Source organism: Pongo pygmaeus, chromosome 22, assembly GCF_028885625.2.
Source record: "Pongo pygmaeus isolate AG05252 chromosome 22, NHGRI_mPonPyg2-v2.0_pri, whole genome shotgun sequence".
Lineage (NCBI taxonomy): Eukaryota > Metazoa > Chordata > Mammalia > Primates > Hominidae > Pongo > Pongo pygmaeus.
In genome coordinates this window covers 48,327,489-48,348,111 of record NC_072395.2, presented here as the reverse complement: position 1 = coordinate 48,348,111, position 20,623 = coordinate 48,327,489, and the positions used below count along the sequence as shown (strand labels likewise).

The 20,623-nt window shown below is 38.7% G+C and overlaps 1 long non-coding RNA gene across 1 annotated transcript in view; it reads left to right on the top strand.

Moving 5' to 3' along the window:
• LOC134738942 (uncharacterized) overlaps positions 1 to 11,165 on the top strand; it is a 348,480-nt gene extending 337,315 nt beyond the window's left edge. The window contains exon 4 of the long non-coding RNA XR_010125231.1: positions 11,078 to 11,165. This is a non-coding gene — a long non-coding RNA (uncharacterized LOC134738942). The remainder of the gene's footprint in view (positions 1 to 11,077) is intronic.
• The last annotated feature ends 9,458 nt before the right edge of the window (positions 11,166 to 20,623 follow it).

Genomic DNA, 20,623 nt, shown 5'->3' with positions numbered 1-20,623 from the left:
CGTTCACACGGGTAGCTGGGGGAACCATAGGAAATAAAATGAAAATGTTTATGTTAGGAAATTAGGCAGTTACTTATTTTCTTCTTAATACTATACTTCTATTTTAGGAGAGTGTGTGTGAGAGAGAGAGAAAGAAAGAGAGGGAGAGGGAGATGGAGGGAGGAAGAGGGAGACTGAGAGAGACAGGATGGAGGAAAGAATGAGAAAGATGAAAGAATCAGAGAAGGGTAGACAGAGAGAATGAATCCTTGTTTTATTTTGGGGACAAACATTGCTCTCAAAGTTGTAGTTATACACACATACACATACACATACACACACACACACACACATATCTATAATTGACAGAGGTTTGAAAAGTATAGGGATAACAGAGTCTCAGAGACTGCATATATGTTCATGCTCTAGGTAAGAAAGGGGAGATGAATGTACTTAACGTGGCTAATGGAATGATGCAACTAACCAGTGGCAGTAATAGTTTCTTACTGAGTAGGTCTCAGAAAGACAGGAACTATGATGATTGTCCATGGAGCCGATGGGGGCATCAATGCTCTGAACATTCTCTTCTAGTGATGATGAGAGCTCATATTTACTGAGCATACTGGATTCTATGCACTTGATATCAACTGACATCTAAACTTCAAAGCATTCCTCACCAGATTGTTGCTGGAGTTTTCTTTGATTCATAGATGAGCTTTTTCCTCTTCTGGGGATGATGTCTAGAGGCACTCAGAATGGTCCAGTGTTTGACAAATCGTCATAGGCTTTCCTGCAATACAGCTTCTCACTAAACTCGGCTGCCACAGAACCCAAAGTAGTAAAATTGTTTACCTTTATACCAAGAAGCTTCAGAAAGCACCAAAATCTGTATTCAGCGTGTTCAAGGGTTTCATGCTGTGAGACCTAAAATCTTATGAGCTTGTCCAAAACACTGAAACATGTCAGCAGGGCCTATGGTGGTTCCATGTGTGTTAAATGTGCTTGTGAAGGGATCAAGCACGCTTTCCTTATTGAGGAGCAGAAAATTGTTGTCAAAAGTGTTGAAGGAACAAGCACAGAGGCAGAAAGCTAAATTAAAAATAAAGCTTTTTAGGAGTCATAAAAATTAAGAGACATAAAAAAACAATAAATATGAGGACACAGAGGCACAGAGAGGTTCATTAACTTACCCAAGGGTAGTCAGATGGTGGAGATGGAGCTATGAAACCTAAGTGGTCGGGCACTGAGCTGAGTCCTGTCCACTCAGCTATGTTGCGTGAACTTTGCTTTCTTATCTCAATTTTGCTATTTGTAGGAAGCCAAGACTTTTATTGTCCCTGACAACAGTTTTTTTTTTTATTTGTATCAAAAACGCGACCTGTGTCCCAGAAGAAATAATTTTCACAGGACACTAAGTAACCATATCAAGACATTGTTGCCATTGAATGATAAAAGCAGATCATGCCTGTAGTGCATAACAAAGGGAAAACTGTACTTACTAGTTTAGGTCAGAAGAGAGCAGTGGTAGAAAAATAGTGGCCATGGAGGGTATCTGAGAAAGAAAGACTATGTTCAAATGCAGAGGGGAGTTTTGTGGCATGACATGTCATGCCCGATCCAGGCTGGGTTACTAGGTGCTGCAGGACCAGGAGTGCAGGGGCCACAGGAATGGCATGGCCCTCTGGGTCCTGCCCCACATGTGTACCTGCCCCACATGTGTACCCTCCTCGGCCCCAGAGAGGCAGCTTTTAAAAGGTTCGGCATTTAACTTTAAAGCTTGACCTTTCCCAGGTCAATATCAAGCTCAGGAACTGGGGAAGATTGAGGAACCCTGGAAAGCTCATTTGACTGAGGTATCCTTCTGATGTTTAACTTTTAGTTTTGCTTTTCTCTTTAACCCTGAGTTGAAGTTCTTTTGAGATCTTAAACCTATAAGCCTTCTCTGTCACTTTGCTGGCATCTTCCTACATCTGTGAGCAGTTTATAGAGGGGACAGCATTATTCTTCGAAGTGTGTTCAGAGAACCAGCGGCACTTGGGTCAGATTGGGGTAGTGGTAAAAACGCAGGATCAATGAGAACACATGGACACAGGAACGGGAACATCACATACTGGGGCCTGTTGTGGGGTTGGGGGAGTGGGGAGGGATAGCATTAGGAGATATACCTAATGTTAAATGACGAGTTAACGGGTGCAGCACACCAACATGGCACATGTGTACATATGTAACTAACCTGCACGTTGTGCACATGTACCCTAGAACTTAAAGTATAATAATAAAAAAACAAAAAACAAAGAAATGCAGGATCCTGGGCCCTCCTTGAGAGTCAGCCACCCCTGCCCCACTGAATGAGCATTGCAGGAAAGAGGCCCTGGAAGGGACTGCTCTCAGTCACCAGAGGGTTATTTGCATGAGAAATGTTTACAAACCGCCTTTTGACAAGTTCGATGGTTTGCAAGGATATATTTCTTGCATAACAATAATTAAATGTGTTTCTGCCCAAGGAATGATGTGAAAGATCACTATTAGGGCCATGAGCATGGATAAGGAACTGCTCCTGCCATGAGGGGGACCCATGCTTATCAAATGACCTCCACATATGGATAGAATAGAGACATGAAACCAGACTCAAAACTGCGACAGTCTCTCACTGCCCTTAGCGAGTTGAGTTGTACCTCAGTAAAGTTGGAGATAGATCTTTGAAATACAGATAAATTGTCATTTTCCTCCTTCGCAGATGTTTTGACTCATAGATACTTACCTAAAACGTTTCAAAGTAGTTTTTTAAATACACATTTGAGGTATTCAAACTTTTAAAGAACTCACATCAAAATTTTAAATATTTGTATTAGGTTGGTACAAAAGTCACTGCTGTTTTTGCCATTGAAAGTAATGGCAAAAATCGCAGTGAGTTTTGCACCAACCCGATAATTCTTTGTAGGTCACGGGGGTAACTTTTGATAGTGCAAAGCAAGACAACACTGGCTTTGTGGGAAATTTCAACCACGATTAATAGTGATCTCGTATGGGGCTGGGGTGATTAAAAACAGAAATCGAAGTGTTGTTTATTTATTTAGAAAAAAGAGCTGGGCGCAGTGTAATTCCAACATTCTGGGAGGCTGAGGTAGGTGGGTTGCTTGAGTTTAGGAGTTTGAGGCCAGCCTGGGCAACATAGCGAGACCCTGTCTGTACAAAAAATTTAAAAAGTAGCTGAGCATTGTGGCACATGCTTATTTATAGTCCAACTACAAGGGAAGAGGCTGAGTTGGGAGGACTGCTTGAGCTCAGAAAGTCAAGGCTGCAGAGAGCTATGATTGTACCACTGCACTCCTGCCTGAGCCACAGACGGAGACTCTGTCTTAATGTGAGTGTCTGGTATTTTAATGGGAAGAATATGAATTTTGAAAATTAAAAGGAAACAAACAATGTACAGTGGAGAGACACTTCACATGTGCAGAATGTGGGATTTTCATTGCCACTACAGAGAGAGTTAAGAACAGCAATAGCAATAGTAATGCTGTTTTGGGATAGTGGTTAAGATGTAGAATACTTGTGGGTTCCTGGGCCTTTCCTTGATTCAGAGTTCTAAGAGCCATCCCTTATCAACCATTCCTATGACATCTGGGAACCAATGTTTTCAAACACAGTCACATCTGTGATGGTTAAACTAGAGAAAGGATACCTAGAAATCAACATTGCTCAGAGCTAGGGTTACCAAATATTCCATGAGAAATACAATAAAAATTCACTCACTGCTTATCTAAAGTTCAAATGTAACTAGCTATACCGCATTTTTCTTTGCTAAATTTGGTGACTCTACTCACTAGAAAAATGAAATATGGTAGTTGCATTTTAAGAGAACCAGGATTTTGAGAACAATTATTTTCCACGATTAGTAACAGCCTCCCCTTCAGTGGAAGATGGTGCCTGCTCCCCGGGTTCTCCTGAAGTGCTCTGGATCTCTGTCCCCTATCACATGCTGGTGTTCTTCCAGCTGTTCCTGGCAGCCAGGCGATCTTAGACATTCCAGCTTGTCAGTGGCTGGGAAAGACATGGGAATATGCACTTGTAGTTAAGCCCACATCTCCAGGGTCAGAACAGCTCAGGACTCCTATCTTGTTACACCTTAAGGTTCTGCACCCGGGACCAACACCAGGGCCTCCATATACTCAGCCCTGCCGATGCACACACTGGCGCCCCTCTGGAGTTTCCTAGATAATATATTTACACATCACTTATCCTTTAGACTCGGGGGCAAATATACATTTCATATATTTTCTTATTTAATCTTATATCAGCTTTTTTTTTTTTTGATGGAATCTCGCTCTGTTGTCCAGGCTGGAGTGTGGTGGCGTGATCTCAGCTCACTGCAAGCTCTGCCTCCCGGGTTCAGGCCATTCTCCCGCCTCAGCCTCCCGAATAGCTGGGACTACAGGTGTGTCCGCCACTATGTCCGGCTAATTTTTTGTATTTTTAGTAGAGACGGGGTTTCACTGTGTTAGCCAGGATGGTCTTGATCTCCTGACCTCGTGATCCACCCGCCTTGGCCTCCCAGAGTGCTGGGATTACAGGCGTGAGCCACCATGCCTGGCCATATATCGGTTTTATGAGGAAAATATTATTCTCTCTTTACTTTTTGAAAGAGAGATTTGCAAAGCTTTTAAGATAATTGTGAAGCTTGGAATGGTTACATCACTTGTCCATAGTTCATAAAGATTCAAACACAAAGTCTACTCCAAAGCCCAAGCTCTTACCTCTTCTATACTGCCTGCCTGTCTCCCATTCTCCCTACAGTCTCTCCCCATTCTGCGTTTCATGTAAGTCACAAAGGGATTATAGTGACTTACAATGATGTAAAGAGATGAACTGGACTTTGGGACAGGCTGTCTCTGAGCTCTGTTAGGGGGCAAGTGAATTCATCTTTCTGAGACCCAGTTGCCTTAATCTTTATAACTGGGATACAAATATTGGCTGCATAAATTTATTGGGATGATTAAATAAATTAACTTTGTAACATATAAGGCACTTGGCACATGCTTGGTTCCAAAATCTAGGATGCTCGCCGTGTATATAACCAAATACCTAACAGTGAGAAGTGCCATGGATGTTGTAAAAGAACTAGGCACAAGGAACAATCAAAACACAAATGAAGAGCCAAATGAGAGAATAGGAGGAAGAAAAAGAGGCAGAGGAGGAGGAAGAAGAAGGAGAAGGAGATGATGGGGGCCTTGGGGGTAGGAGGTGACTTGTCTCAGGGACTCAGGATAAGAGGTATTAGAATTTGAGCCTGCTTTTTCAGTGAGTTTTTTGGGAGCTGAGGCAAAGCAACTTAGTATAAGCGGCAGTGATACCTTTGAGCCAACAGGTTCTCAGATTTGCATCTATAGAAGCTCTGTGTGCAGCAGACTTTGTGGCTCTGAGTTCACCATGGGAAGAGGAAGGTCAGGACTGAGAATTCCTGAGAATTACTTGAAAATGTCTGGCTCATGACTGAAACATACTTATGTTCTTCATAGAATATAGTCACTTTTCTGGGCTTCCCTTGGGGAAAAAACAGTCTGCATCAGTTATTTATAGTTTTTTCTGAAAGACAAAACAAAGTAAATTAAATCTGAGCCAATGCTTGAGGACAAAGGATTCTGGGCTCAAATGAAATGTTCAGTTATTAGTATTTGCTGAGTGACCTTGGCTGGGTCGCATCACCTCTCTGGGCCTTTCTTCCTCATCTATACAGAAAACAGATCAACTAAGAAATTGCATGAACCTCTGTCCAGTGTCCACCTTATGTCTTTCCCTGTGGTAGATGCCTGGTCAAGAGGACAGCCCAGCCCTTCCCATGGTGGTGATCACAATACAGTGAGCGTGGGCAGGGGATGAATACAGGGTTAAGACTCACATAACCCAGCAAACATCGATAGTGTTACATCAGAAGGGAACACATGCTGTGAAGAAAATGATGCTGGCTTATGGAATAGAGTGAGGCTGGGGCTGAACAGCCAGGAAGCAGGGCCAGGCCCTGTTCATACAGTAGTCAGACATGGCTTCTCTGAGGAGGTGACTGTATTAGTCCATTCTCACACTGCTATAAGGAAATAACTGAGACTGGGTAATTTGTAAGAAAAGAAGTGTATCAGTCTGTTTTCATGCCACTGATAAAGACATAGCCAAGACTGGGCAATATACAAAAGAAAGAGGTTTAATGGACTGACAGTTCCACATGGCTGGGGAGGCCTCACAATCATGATGGAAGGTGAAAGGCACATCTCATGTGGTGGCAGACAGGAGAAGAGTGAGAGCCAAGCGAAAGGGGTTTCCCCTTATCAAACAATCCGATCTCATGAGACTTATTCACTACGATGAGAACAGTATAGGGGAACCACCACCATGATTCAGTGATCTCCCACTGGGTCCCTCCCACAACATGTGGGAATTATGGGAGATACAATTCAAGATGAGATTTGGGTGGGGACACAGCCAAACCATATCAAGTGGTTTAATTGACTCATGGTTCTGCAGATTGTACAGGAAGCAAAGTGGCTTCTGCTTCTGCGGGGGGCCTCAGGATACTTACAATCATGGCAGAAGGTAATGGGGAAGCAGGTGTCTTACATGGCTGGAGCAGGAGGAAAAGAGACAGTAGGGAGGTGCCACACACTTGTATAACAACCAGGTCTTGTGATAACTCACTCACTCACTATCACAAGAATAGCACTAAGGGGATGGTGATAAACCATTCATGGAAACTCCGCCTCCATATTCCAACCACCTTCCACCAGGTCCTTCCTCCAGCATTGAGGATTACAATTCCACGTGAGATTTAGTGGGGACACAGATTCAAACTGTATCATTCTGGCCCTGGCCCCTTCAAATCTCATGTCCCTCTAACATTACAAAATACAATCATGCCTTCCTAACAGTCCCTTAAAGTCTTAACTCATTCCAGCATTAACTCAAAAGTCTTAAGTCCAAAGTCTTACCCGAGACAAGGCAAATCCCTTCTGTCTGCTTTGTTCTAGCCATGTTGGCAGCCAGTTGGGTGGTGCCAACCCATACTGAGGGTGGGTCTTCCTCTCCCATTCCACCTACTCAAATGTCGGTCTCCTCTGGCAAACTCACACAGACACATACAAAAACAATACTAGCCATCTAGGTATCCTTCAAATCCAATCAAGTTGACACTAATATTAACCATCACAGTGACCTTTGAGCAGACACTTGCATACAGTGAAGGAACCAGTCATGAGAGCTGGCAAGAAGCATGTTCTGGGTGGCTCTTCAAAGCGTTGCCCAAAAGAAGGCTAGGGAGGAAGTTTATGTCAGGAAGGAATTTGGACTTTACTGGAAAATATGGAAGAAACAAGAAGAAATCTCTGCTAGTATCTTGTCTACAGCTTACAAACACCTTTGGTCTTTTCCACATTGGAGACACACACATGTAGTTTGTGTGCATATCTATGTATATATCCACACTCTTAAATGCACTTCAGGTACATAGAACAGGCACATATGCCCTAGATTTTCCCTGTCATTGAAAGATCCCTTATGACTGGTTTTGGGGCAATGAACAGATGCTGGCCATGTCCACTGCCACTACCCACTTCTACCGATGCCAACACTGCCGATGCATCATGATGGCCTCCCCCACGGGGCATTCCTCTGGACACTGCAAAAACACACTTTCCAATGAATGGCATTAGCAGGGGAATTGAAACCTATTGGCTACTGCGGGCCAGTGCTCCCGGCTGTACTCTGATAGTCTTATAATCTGTGTTTTGTGACATAACCAAGAAAGTTAAAATAGACCTTGAGAATCAGAACAGAGTGGGCATCAAAGGGTTGTGGTGTCATCTCCTCAGAGGGGTAATCAGAAAACAAGCACTTAGTGCACACAAATGAGTATGGATATGTAGGCGGGACTAGTGACAGCATCTTCATGAGATGGGAAGTGCAAGCAGACAATAGCTTGAGGATAGATATTTGGGTAAGGAGACTTCAGGTGGAAAAATACTTTATGCTGAGAATTACAAAACATTACAGGCCAGTAAGGACATGTTCCACAATAAAATAAAATTATGGGGAAGGAGTGAGAGAAGAACTGATGGGAGCAAAAAATGGGAGAAGGAGAATTTATCACCCCAGTAAGAGCAGGATGAATGGAATCAAGGGGCAAGGGCCTGGGAAGAGGTAGAAATAGGAGTACAAAAAAAATGTTCTTTTCCTCTGTTGAATGGTGAGGATCGGTTTGGCCTCCCATATCACCCTCTGTGATCCTGGCATTTTATGTGTATGCAGTAACCTGACATGTGGCATTTAGTGAGAATAGGTACTTTTTCTTGGTGGTGCTGATGTCTGACAGTAATGCCATATAGCCATATACAAGCCTCACAAGGGCTTACATCAAAGAGGGGTTTACTCAGAATACAATGAAGCTCTGTGATTTTGCTAAAATCTACACAAAACACCTGAAGACTAACAGTTTAGGAAAGATGACAAAAAGTACTACTTCTTAATTCATAAATGGCATTGACTAGGTGTGGTTCATATCTGACATAAGGCAGAATACTCATTTTGAAGTGTATCTTGTGAATTTGCTAGGAGGAAAAGTGGAACGATGACACCAACCATACTCACGTCTATGCAAAGTTAATGAGTGACTTTTCATATTTTTGGTGCTCTGCTCTATTTAAAATTGAATTCACTATTGTGTAATAAAAATACCAAACTACTTATATGAACAGTGGAAGAGGGTGAGGCCAGTTCAAATTAATTGAAATCAACAAGATTATTTAGGAGAATCGAAGCAATATTGTACAAAGATTGGCCAAAGGCCAGGCTGGCTGTTATCATTTCTCTCCCTTTGATGGCCTTTAAGTTGGGGTTTCCTTCCAAGTTGGGTTTATTTTTCTTTTATCTGGGAAGAGTGTGGTTTAGTGAAATTTTAAAGTTATGCCTTTACTTTGCTGCATCTAAGGAACAAAAAGAAACATGACAGTAATTATTTCAGGGTAGTTTGATACAGGTATGTATTAGTCTGTTTCACACTGCTGATAAAGACATAGCCGAGACCGGGCAATTTACAAAAGAAAGAGGTTTAATTGGACTTACAGTTTCATTTATGGGGAGGCCTCACAATCATGGCGGGAGGCAAGCAAGTCACATCTTATGTGGATGACGGCAGGCAAAGAGAGGGCTTGTTCAGGGAAACTTCCCTTTTTAAAACCATCAGATTTCATGAAACGCATTCACTATCACAAGAACAGCATGGGAAAGACCTGCCCCCATGATTCAATCATCTCCCACTGGGTCCCTCCCACAGTGCGTGAGAATTATGAGAGCTACAAGATGAGAGTTGGGTGGGGACACAGAGCTGAAGCATAACAAGATATAAGAGATAAGATTGTATTATAAAGCTGACCCTACCCTGGGCACCTCCGTCTACTACTTCTTCCTCTCCACTAGCATCTCAGCCTTCATCCCTGCTCATATCTCTTGCTAGATGAGCTACATGGACAACCTGGTGTGTGAGCTTCCACACATTTTCTATACTGATGTAATTTAATTATAAAATCATATCATGTCCACATACAGGAATGTCTCAGCCTCAGTGCTGTTGACACGTGGGCCAGATAAGTCTTTGTGGTGGGGGCTGTCCTGTGCACTGAGGCATGTTCAGCAGCATCCCTGGCCTCCACCCACCAGATGCTAAGAGCATGCTCCCCACAGCTTTGATGTCTCCAGACATCACGAAATGTCCCTGGCAGGCAATATCACTCTTGATTGGGAATAACTGATATGAAGGCTTAGTTTTACAATTTGTTTATATATGTATGTGTGTGTATATATATATATATATATATATGTATAGTAACCATTTTGTTTTCTTTCTACCTACTGCTTTTCCCAATCAAAATCATTGACAAGATTCTTTAACATATAATTAATGCTATTTAATTACTTTTAATGAATGCTTCATGTTCTGTCCAGTGGATATAACATTGCTCCATGGGTTTATCCCACCATTCTTTCATCTATGGGCATTAACACGGTTTCTAGTTCTTGACCTCCAAATAGCAATGCTGTAATGAGTATCATGGTACATGTGCCTTTACAGATCCCCAGAAATGGAATTGTAGCATAAGAATTTTATTTTATTTTTTGGGACAGGGTTTTGCTCTGTCACTCAGGCTGGAGTGCAGTGGCATAATCACCACTCACTTCAGCCTCAACTTTGTGAACTCAATCTTCCTGCCTCAGCCTCACAAGTAGTTGGGACTACAGGCATGCACACCCATGCCTGGTTAATTTTTAAAATTTTTTCTAGAGTCTAGGTCTCTCTCTATGTTGCCTAGGCTTGTCTTGAACTCCTAGGCTCAAGCAGTGCCCCCACCTTGGCCTTCCAAAGGGCTGGGATTACAGGCATGAGCCATGGTGCCTGGCCTTACGTATTTTTAATTTTATTAGATAGTGCCAGATCGCCTAATGATAGCCTTTGAAAAAAACTTTTAGAACTATAAATTTTATGTATAAGACTGATATGAGTGATCATTTAAGTGATTTCTCAAACATGAAAAGAAATACAAATATATCCAAAGTTTGCTTTTTGGTTTTAGTCCTAAAAATTACAATTTTTCATACAGGAGGAAGTTTGGATTAACTATTTAATTATCAGAGCTTTCAGATTTCTTGTTTGTCAAACGTTTTGAGTGTAGACACCAATTAAAATGAATAAACTGCAAAATTAAATTCTATGCCAAGGGTGTTACTTTTTTCTATAATCAATTTACCCTGTATTAAGTATTTCAAGACTAGAAATGAAAATGGAATGGGGGACTGGATTAAAGTTGTCTTGAGTGATGGAATAATACAAATAGGCCTTGTGAGTTACCTTAGGATAAATGGGTGGCTGAAACCCTGCAACTTAACCTCACCCTGCAAGTCGGCACAGTCTGAGTAATGTGTCACTATCCAATGATGGATGAAAATAGTTCTGTTTGATACTTTGGATCATTTTAATGTACTATTTTATTCCCCGCTCAACAGCTCAGGATAGCTTTTAAGCAACATGATTTCAATTATTTTACTATTTCTCCCCTTTTAGAGTTCTCCAGTTGAAAGAAGAAAGCTTAACCTGGCTTCTGAACTCCAAGAGCACACGGCAAAGTGGTAAGAAAATTAAGGTCTATTTTTTTTTTCTTTTTGAGTACTTGAGTGACTCAGCAAATGTGATATTGAGAGATGTCATTTCTGATTGGTATTGTGCTGTACATGTAGCTGTCTTCTGGAAGTAGAGGCTGCTGGGATCTTTCCTGGACTTGCATATCAGGGAGAAAGAACTAATTTAAAATAAAGCAAAATATGTATCTACTCTTTACTAGGTTAACTTTTAAAAATAGACAGGTAATTGCAAAGTTTGCAATACACATGCATTACTTGTCTATTTTGCAACTATTTACTTGCAAAAATAGACAAGTAATGCATGTGTCTGTAGTTGCACCTGAGTTCCAATGCAACAAGAGTGTTGCTCTCCAAGCTGTTGGGAATGGAAGTGTTAGCTCCAAGTCTCACAGAGGTTTTGGGCTTTGTTTGAAGCCTTTTAATGTTACAGGAAGATTTTGTTCTGTCAGTTTCTCTCATGCAATGTAATTGGACTTCTCTAGTTCCTCTTTTCTCCTTGGTTATTTCTCCTAATGAGAGAAATTAGCTTTATGCTCCTACAGTATTGTGGTTATATGCCAACTTGCAGTTGGAATATCTCATTTGCAGTGGAATAATCTCATTTGCTGCATTTTGGTTTGATATTGTGCATGACATTTATAAATCATTTCCATTTAAAATTACAAGTTATGTCACAACATTATGAAATGTTTAGGGAAAGAGACATTGAAACAACTATTCCACCGATAATTTAGCATAGCAACAGTTACTGGTTTGTTACCGACTTCATATGTATTTTTTTCTTTTACACATACAATTTAAAATTCTGACTTTAAATAACTTGCTTTTTAATATGTAATATCTGCCTATGGGGCAAAATGTTATGAACTCCAAAATTGTGTATATGAAATGTATTGGTCTCTCCTTCCTTCCTTTGCCCCATGCCAGCTACTTCCCTTTCCAGGACACATCTGATGTTTCTGTTTTTCTAATTTACTGGTCTTTCGAGATTATTTACATTGTTTGCAACCTGTTGCTATGTTAAACAATGCTTTGAAAAAGAGTAGAACATCTTTATGCATATGCTGTCTCTCCTATATTCTAGTTCTTGGATGGAAGGAAAAGGCCACCACTCAATATGTAAAGCAAAAACCTGACTTTATTGTTTGCTAAACAAGAGACAACACTGCTTGTAGGACACAGTTCTGTCAAAACAAAGCAAATGCTGATCATATATAGGGTTTGGGAAGTATTAAGTTCAGGAATTAAAACACTGGAAAGTGTGTTTAGAAATTAGTTGACCTTTAGCCATGAAAGCTTGGCATTTGGAGTGTGCCTGTTGCTAATAGTTGGATTTCGGAAGTATGGCTGGGACTGCTTGGCTAGCTTGCAGAAGTATGTTATGAAAGCGGATTGTCACAGATCAATTTTGATGTCTTTTTTTTTTTTTTTTTTTTTGTGAGACGGAGTCTTGCTCTGTCGCCAGGCTGGAGTGCAATGGCACGATCTCGGCTCATGGCAACCTCTGCCTTCCTGGTTCAAGTGATCCTCTTGCCTCAGCCTCCTGAGTAGCTGGGACTACAGGTGTGCACCACCACGCCCAGCTAATTTTGTATGTTTAGTAGAGAAGGTATTCACCGTGTTGGCCAGGACAGTCTCCATCTCTTGACCTCATGATCTGCCTGCCTCAGCCTCTCAAAATGCTGGGATTACAGGCATGAGCCACTGTGCCCGGCCAATTTTGATGTCTTTATAGCAAGTTGTGGTAGTGACTTGTTGGTACCTTAGGACTATGACCAAGAAAGAGTTATCATTTTCCTTTAAAATTTAAATTCTCAACTGCATGAGAAATTCATGGGAAATGGAAGTGCTGGGTCAAATAGTGTGTGCGTTTTATATTTTAATTGACTAGAGATTTGCCAGTTTGCATGCCCACCAGCAATGAATGGCAGTGCTCATTTCTCCACAACATAGTGTGTCATCAAGCTTTTGATCTTTGTTAACCTGATAAGTGAAATATAGTATCTTCCTGAAGTTTTGTTGTCTATTTCTGAGAATAAGGTTGAGAAACTTTGTATATGATGAAAAGCTATCATATTTTATTTTCTATATGTTTTTCTGTCATCTACCCATTTTTAATGGAATTTTAAAAATATTGACTTTTAATGACTCATGTATTAATTAGCCCTGTACATTAAGAGTTGTAAATATTTTCTCCAGTATGTTGTCTTTTTATTTTGTTGATGGTGTTTATTTGGGGAGAAAGAGCATATAAAGACAGGCCTTGACACAGTTGGATTGATCAGTATGTTTTATTGTCTTTTGGGTTTTATATTATAGTTGGAAAACTCTCTTATTTTGAGATTGTAATATTTTCTATGCTCTCCTTTATTGCTTTTATGGCTTTACTTTCATTCATTCTGGAATTTGTGCTGGTGTACGTGTAAAGGAGGTTACAATTTTTTAGGTAGCTACTTAGATGCCTCACCACTATTTCTTAGATAATACATTATTTCCCTACTGATTTGAATGATCATCTTTGCTCAAAACTAAAGCTTCCCAAGTATGTTGATTTACTGCTGACCTTTTTCTCTGATCCATCAATTATTATGTTGGCTTTTTATTTATCATAATACCACATGCATTTTTCTGTTTAATAGGCTTCTTGCTAATCACTGCGGGGTTCCCATTAAATGAATATTGTGTAATTTACTCAACAACTCTCCCTTTTGTTGCCCTCCATGTAACATTGGGGGAGATTTTGGCTATAAATCAACAAATACATTTTTTAAAAACTTTATCTCTGTTCCATAACCACCTGTAATTCTGCGGCGAGGTATGATTGTCTCTATTTTAACAAGTACCCCAGGTGATTCCAGGGAAGGCTAATGTTTCATTGCATGCTGCTCTTTGGAGTTGAATCCGATCATACATGGATCATATCATCACACAACTGACCCAGTCAGTGATGATAAGCGACTGATTTTTCTGGTGACGGTTTGAGTTTTACCACGTCCGCACATTATAGATTTATATACATATTCACTTCTATGTGTATATAAATACATGCAAGTATATAACAAATAGATACTGCTGTGAAGGCGGAATGTATTTGATGTGATATTTTTACAAATACATGAAATTGTTGAGATTTGATGAGAATCCATTTATGATTCTTAGTTTTCGTAGAGAAATAGGAAGGGGCTACTGAATGGTCCACCTTAAGACCAAAAAGGGCAAAAGTACAGAACGAAAGGCCAAACAATGATTTCATTATACAAATGAAATGGGAAAATGCAGTGAAATTCCATCCATCCCTGAGGACTGACTCCATTTAGAGGTTAGAAGAGCAGCCTGGAGTGATCTCACACTTACAGGCTCTGTAACTGTCACTCTGGAGCAACTCTAGAAGGGTTGTGACTAAGGATGAAAGGATCAGCTCATAAAGTTTTTCACTTTAACTACCGTTCTGTGGGGTACATAAGAAATAAAACAGATAATGGATCCAGATGGCCCATCCCCTGGTGAATAGTGGACAAGGGGTATCGAAATAGGTGAGTGCAATCCGCAGCAAAAACCCAAAACAAGAACATCGGTCGTGAGTCTCAGTTCAGTTTTAGAGGCAGACTGTTAAGTACATTAGGTGATGTCATAGACTATTTGTGATGAAGAAGATATTGGAAGGAACTGGCTCAGGGAAGTTCTAAATGCAAAAAATCATGTTTTATTCCACTTTCATGGGCCATTGTAATTTACAGAGACTTTTCCCATTAAAATAGGCTTCATGATACCCAGATTACTGACGAGAAAACTGAGTTGCATGAAGTGTTCTCACCTCAGAGACCACTAGCTCAGCATCTTATTCACACACTGCAACTCAACTCACATTTATGAAAGACCTAGCCTACTTATGCAAACAAAGTATCCGGGGTATCAAGGCATGTGAATTACCTCTGACAGTAAGAATATGAAGCCTGATAGGGTCAAATAGGGAGAGGGAGCTTTGTTATGCTTTTATGTGCCTTAATTGTCCTGGAGTCTTCAGCAAGTCTGTGGTGAATGCAGTGGAAAAAGAGTAGACTTCAAAATTAACTTAAAATTTTAATCATTAAAAGTAAATCACAGACATAAATTAGACAGATACCTGTGAAAGCAAACATTTTTTAAAGCTGGGAACTCCCTGCTATGTTGATTCACTTCACAGGATGGCCACACGGAACTGATGTAATAGCCAATAAACCATTGTCAGATGCATAATAGATTGCTAATTACTCATGGAAACAGACTTTTTGAACTAGAATGGTGCATTTTAATTGCCTTTTAGTAAGATGCTCTGTCTTTTTCTCCCCCACCTAGGTCCCATCAGCACTTACCCCAGTGCTGGCCTGAGTTGTAATAGATGCATAATAGACACGTTTATGTATTAATAATAATAAAGATAAATTATGTTTGCAAGTGCTTCCCCCTACATTTTATCTCCATAACAACTCTGGGGGATATGCAGGGCAAGTGTTATTATCTCTACTTTATTGATGATGAAACCAAGGCATGGTAAAGTCAGGAGGTTTTTCAAAATTTCACGGGTGAATCAGGATTGAAGGTCTGGTTTTGTTATTTGACAATATCCTGTTCCGTGTATAATAAACCACCCTGTGCTATGACATGAAACTCACAGTGCTAAGGCAACAGGACGTGGCCACTGGTGTGAATTCTGTCCCTGTCAACTGTGTGTTCTTTACCTCTCGGAGACATCATTTATTCATTCTTAAATTGGCAAAAGTAGTAGCTATTCCTGTCTACAAAGTTTTGATGAGACTCCATTGAGATAATGCGTAAGGAATTTCTTTGAACTTTTCCACAGTCTGTTTCTCACCTAGAGCCATTGAATGGGCTTCAGTGGACCTATAAAATCTGTAACGTTATGTAAAATTTGAGGCTTACTTGTATATAATGTGTTTATTTTTTCTGGAGAAAGTGCTAACAATTTTATAAGATTTTCAAAGATTTCTGTGATTAAAAAATTAGAATTATGCAAAACATTATGCACAATACTAGTATGGTGTTATTCATACAAAATATCTTTTCTGATATTATAACATTCCTTTCAGAAAATATGAAAAATACAGAAAAGCACAAAAAGAAAATAATAGTCATCCAAAAACATGTCATTTAGAGAGAATAAGCATAGCAATGTCACATCGTTGATGTGGATTGTTATGGCTGATATCACACTGCAGCATTTTTTTAATAAGTAAAAAATGTTTTGGGTACAGCACAAATATATTTTATGTATTACATATATAGTTTATGTGCATATATATTTGTAGGATTGGGATCATTTTAAATATGTGAACATGGACTTACTGGTATAATATTTTTCTGCATGATGTTTAACATCTGCCTTGAAATCTCTATATAGTTATTTCATAATTTCTATACCTAGTATTCTAGGTTTAGAGTATTGTATTGCACCTTCAAATTTGTTTTCATTTTTGTCATTTTAACTAATATTATAATATATATGCTTCTACATATAATTATACTACATATTAATAAATTTCATATATTTTCTGAAATCAACTGCTATATCTCTTGCTTTTCTAACGGAATGGTCAATTATTAAGTATTCCATTCTCCCAGATGTACTTTAGCTTTTAATTACCATGTTTCCAAAAATCTTACTGGATTTAAACAAAATTAATTATGCCTATTAATTATTTGGGGGAAGAATTTTAATATATTTCTTTTCTAAAATATAATTTGTCACTTCTTTCATCCAGTTCTTTTTCATCCCTCAGTTAAGTTTTGTAATTTTCTTTTTCTAATAACTTGCCTCTTTTTCCACCATATTTATAGACTGTGACTTGCCTCTAAAGAGTATTTTTGCAATGCCAGAACATTTAGAACAATTTTTAACAATAGTGATTATAGAAGGTATCATGTATTTTTCAGATATTAATATGGATATCTCTAGTGTTTTAGCATTAAAGACCACTGGCTAACAGTGAGCAATAGTGGTCTTTATCATCTTAAGACATATGGATGTCTACCTTTATTAAAAGACTGAGAAAATCAGTATCAGATGCTATATACATGTCAAATACATTTTGGTCTCTAATAAATTAATACCCTTGAGCATCTTCTCTTTTGACCTAATGCAGTGAATTCTTTTGAAATTTCCATAGTAAATAATTTTTTCATTCTTAGAGGAAATTATTCTTGAACATGATATAATATTTTTAGGCTCATTTCCAAATTAAATTGTCAATATTTGATTTAGAATTTTTTCATTTATAATTATGAGGAAGATTGGCCCGTAGATTTATATTTCTGGTGTTTTTCACTTTTTCAAATATTCTTGTAGAGATTGGCATAAAAAAATGGAAAATTCTTCCATCTTTCTCTACAAGAAATTTTAGAAAATTGTGAAATTTTCTTCCCTAGTTATTTATTCATTAAGCTTTTTGGCATCTTTTATGTTTTCTTTACCAATCATCTGTTTAATTTAAAATTTTAATTTGTCAGAATATGATATTACACAATTTTTACTTATGTCTGTGGTCATATTCTTTGTTATTCCCAGTTTTACGTATGTGTGTTTTTTCTCTTTTCTATTTGATTAGGCCTGCTAAATGTTTGATCAGAAATTTTTTTTCTACAAAGAATCCACTCTTAGATTTGTTTATTTTATCTATAATTTATTTTCTAATTCATTAATTTCTGCTGTTATTTTTCCCTGTTTTTGTTTTCCTTAAATTGTCTTTGTTCTTGTTTTTCCATTTTTAAAAATTGAACACTTATTTTAGTAATTTTCATTCTTTCTGATGTCCTGATAAAAGGCTTACAAGCTATAAATTTGCTTTGGTATATAACTGTTTCAGCATTCCAGACGTTTTTATAAATTATGTTTTCACTTTTATTAGTGTTGAAATAATCCTTAATGGTGTGCTTGATTTTTAGTGCAATTATTTTTTGTTTTTTTGTTTTTTTGTTTTTAGACGGAGTTTTGCTGTTGTTGCCCAGGCTGGAGTGCCATGGGGTGATCTCAGCTCACTGTAACCTCCACCTCCTGGGTTAAAGCAATTCTCCTGCCTCAGCCTCCTGAGTAGCTGGGATTACAGGCATGTGCCACCATGCCTGGCTAATTTTGTATTTTTAGTAGAGACGGAATTTCTCCATGTTGGTCAGGCTGGTCTTGAACCCCCGACCTCAGGTGATCCACCCACCTCAGCCTCCCAAAGTGCTGGGATTACAGGCCTGAGCCACTGTGGTGCAATTTTTTTGTAGAGAATAATTTGTGATGTGATAATTTTGGACTGTCTTTTTTTCTATTTTTTGGGCTTATAAGAGTTAGCATACTACATAATTAGTATTTGCCAATATTCTTTGTAAGCTTGATAGGAAATATATCATCCTTTTCTCTCCTAAGACACCAAACTTTCTGTAAACCTAATAAATCTTATTGTTATTTGGAACTTCTTTCTCTACACCCCACCCAGGTGTATATATGTTTGTATACTTCAACTGTGAAAGATGGAGGAAGGTCCCACTACTGTTAACTTATCTTTATTCCTCTAATGATTTGTGATTACTATATTTTGAACAATATTATTTGGAGCATAAAGATTTATGACTTTCATGTTTTCCTTTTGGATTTTATTATCAAAATACTATAACTCTCTTCATTTCAGGAGATGGCTTTTTCTTTTAATGCTCCATTGCCTGATAAGAATATGAAAATTTCTATTTTCTCTTCTTATATTTATTTTATTTCTTCTTGCCTTTAGCTGTTACATCTTTGCCTAATCACTTAATAACACTTATGTGCCAATTTATTTTAAGTGTTAGGGCTTTTAAATAATACTAGGTTGAATTTGATTAACTCACCACTTGAACTAACCAAATCAAACCATGTGGCTGTCTTTTACTTGCAGTTTAGGGTAGATGTTTATGTTATTATTACTGATGTAATTGTGCTTCCTTTCTTTATCTTATTTCATTAAAAAAAATTTTTTTCCTGCTATTTCCCTAGTAAGTTTATAAAAAATATGAACTATGTTTTCTTTGCTCTTTTCTGTAGCAATTTTATTTTAAATTCTACTAGTAATATACTTTGTTATCAAAATGCTTTTAATAATATTAGTATTTTAAACACATTAATGTTGATTAAACTACCTACATAAAAATAAAAGCACTAAATACTGATTCGCATCTATGTAAAGTGAGAAGATTAGTAGTCTTTAGTTTCCATATTGTATCTAGGCCCACTTCCCAGTTTTTATTGGTGTCACCTGTGATTTTAGAGTGGGGTTATAGAAATTTTATCATATTATGTTGTAGGGTTTTTCTCTTAGTAAGTTGAAGTAGATCCTGAACAAATATGCCCAGGGATGCCTATGTGCTTTCTCAAAGCTTCTTTCAGGTCCCTTCACATATAGACAACAATTTTTTGGGCCACAGAATTTGCATTTTTGTTTTGTTTTTGAGACAAGTCTTGCTCTGTCACCTAGGCTGGAGTGCAGTGGCATGATCATGGCTCACTGCACCCTCAACTTCCTGGGGTATGCATTCTCTTGCCTCAGACTCCCAAGTAACTGGGACTACATGTGTGTGCCACTAGGCCTGTCTAATTTTTGTGTTTTTTGTAGTGGCGGGGTTTTGCCATGTTGCCCAGGCTGGTCTTGAACCCCTGGGCTCAAGCAATCCACCTGCCTCAGCCTCCGAAAGGGTTGGGATTATAGGCATGAACCACTGTGCTCAGCTGACAAGATTCTTGAATAAAATCTTTTCCCTTCGAAACTTGATAGATGTATCAGGTTGATGCAAAACTGTGATTACTTTTGCACCAACCCAGTAGTTTTATTGTATGAAGGCCTTTGATTATACAAAGGATGAAATGCTTGTGTATACATGTCAGAATTAAAAAAAAATACTCTGAATGCTGATGAAATTTTTTTCTGTCCTAGCATTAAAACAAAATTGTGCTTTCCACGAATTTTGTCTGGAATATACATGGGTGTTTTGATCAGCCAGTGCAGGCTGCCTTGTAGGTCAGTCCACTCTGTTGAATCAGGGGAGAGTCACCATTTTTTGGATCAGTAACTTCAAGGGGCTTCATGATGGTGGAATGTGATAAGGAGAAACGACTTCACAGTATACCAGATTCCAATTTTGTCTTGGTTGTTAAATGCCATGTGAGTCAAAGAGCCCCAGGTGCTCATCTGTGAAATGGGGGTGTTAGAGAAGATTTTCTCAGGAAGCCCAGAATTGGTGAAGCAATTTAACACAAAGCGGTAAACTCATTTGCTGTATTAGCATTAAATTAAGTTTTAATTAGGGTGTCTGTGTTTTCAGTTGAAAAAATAAATTCTCTATGACAGAAAACTACTAGAACTAAACAGGTACTTTACATCCTATGGAAAACAGAATAATGGCTCCTCCAAAGATGTCCACATTCTAATCCCCAGAACCCATATTACCTCACATGGCA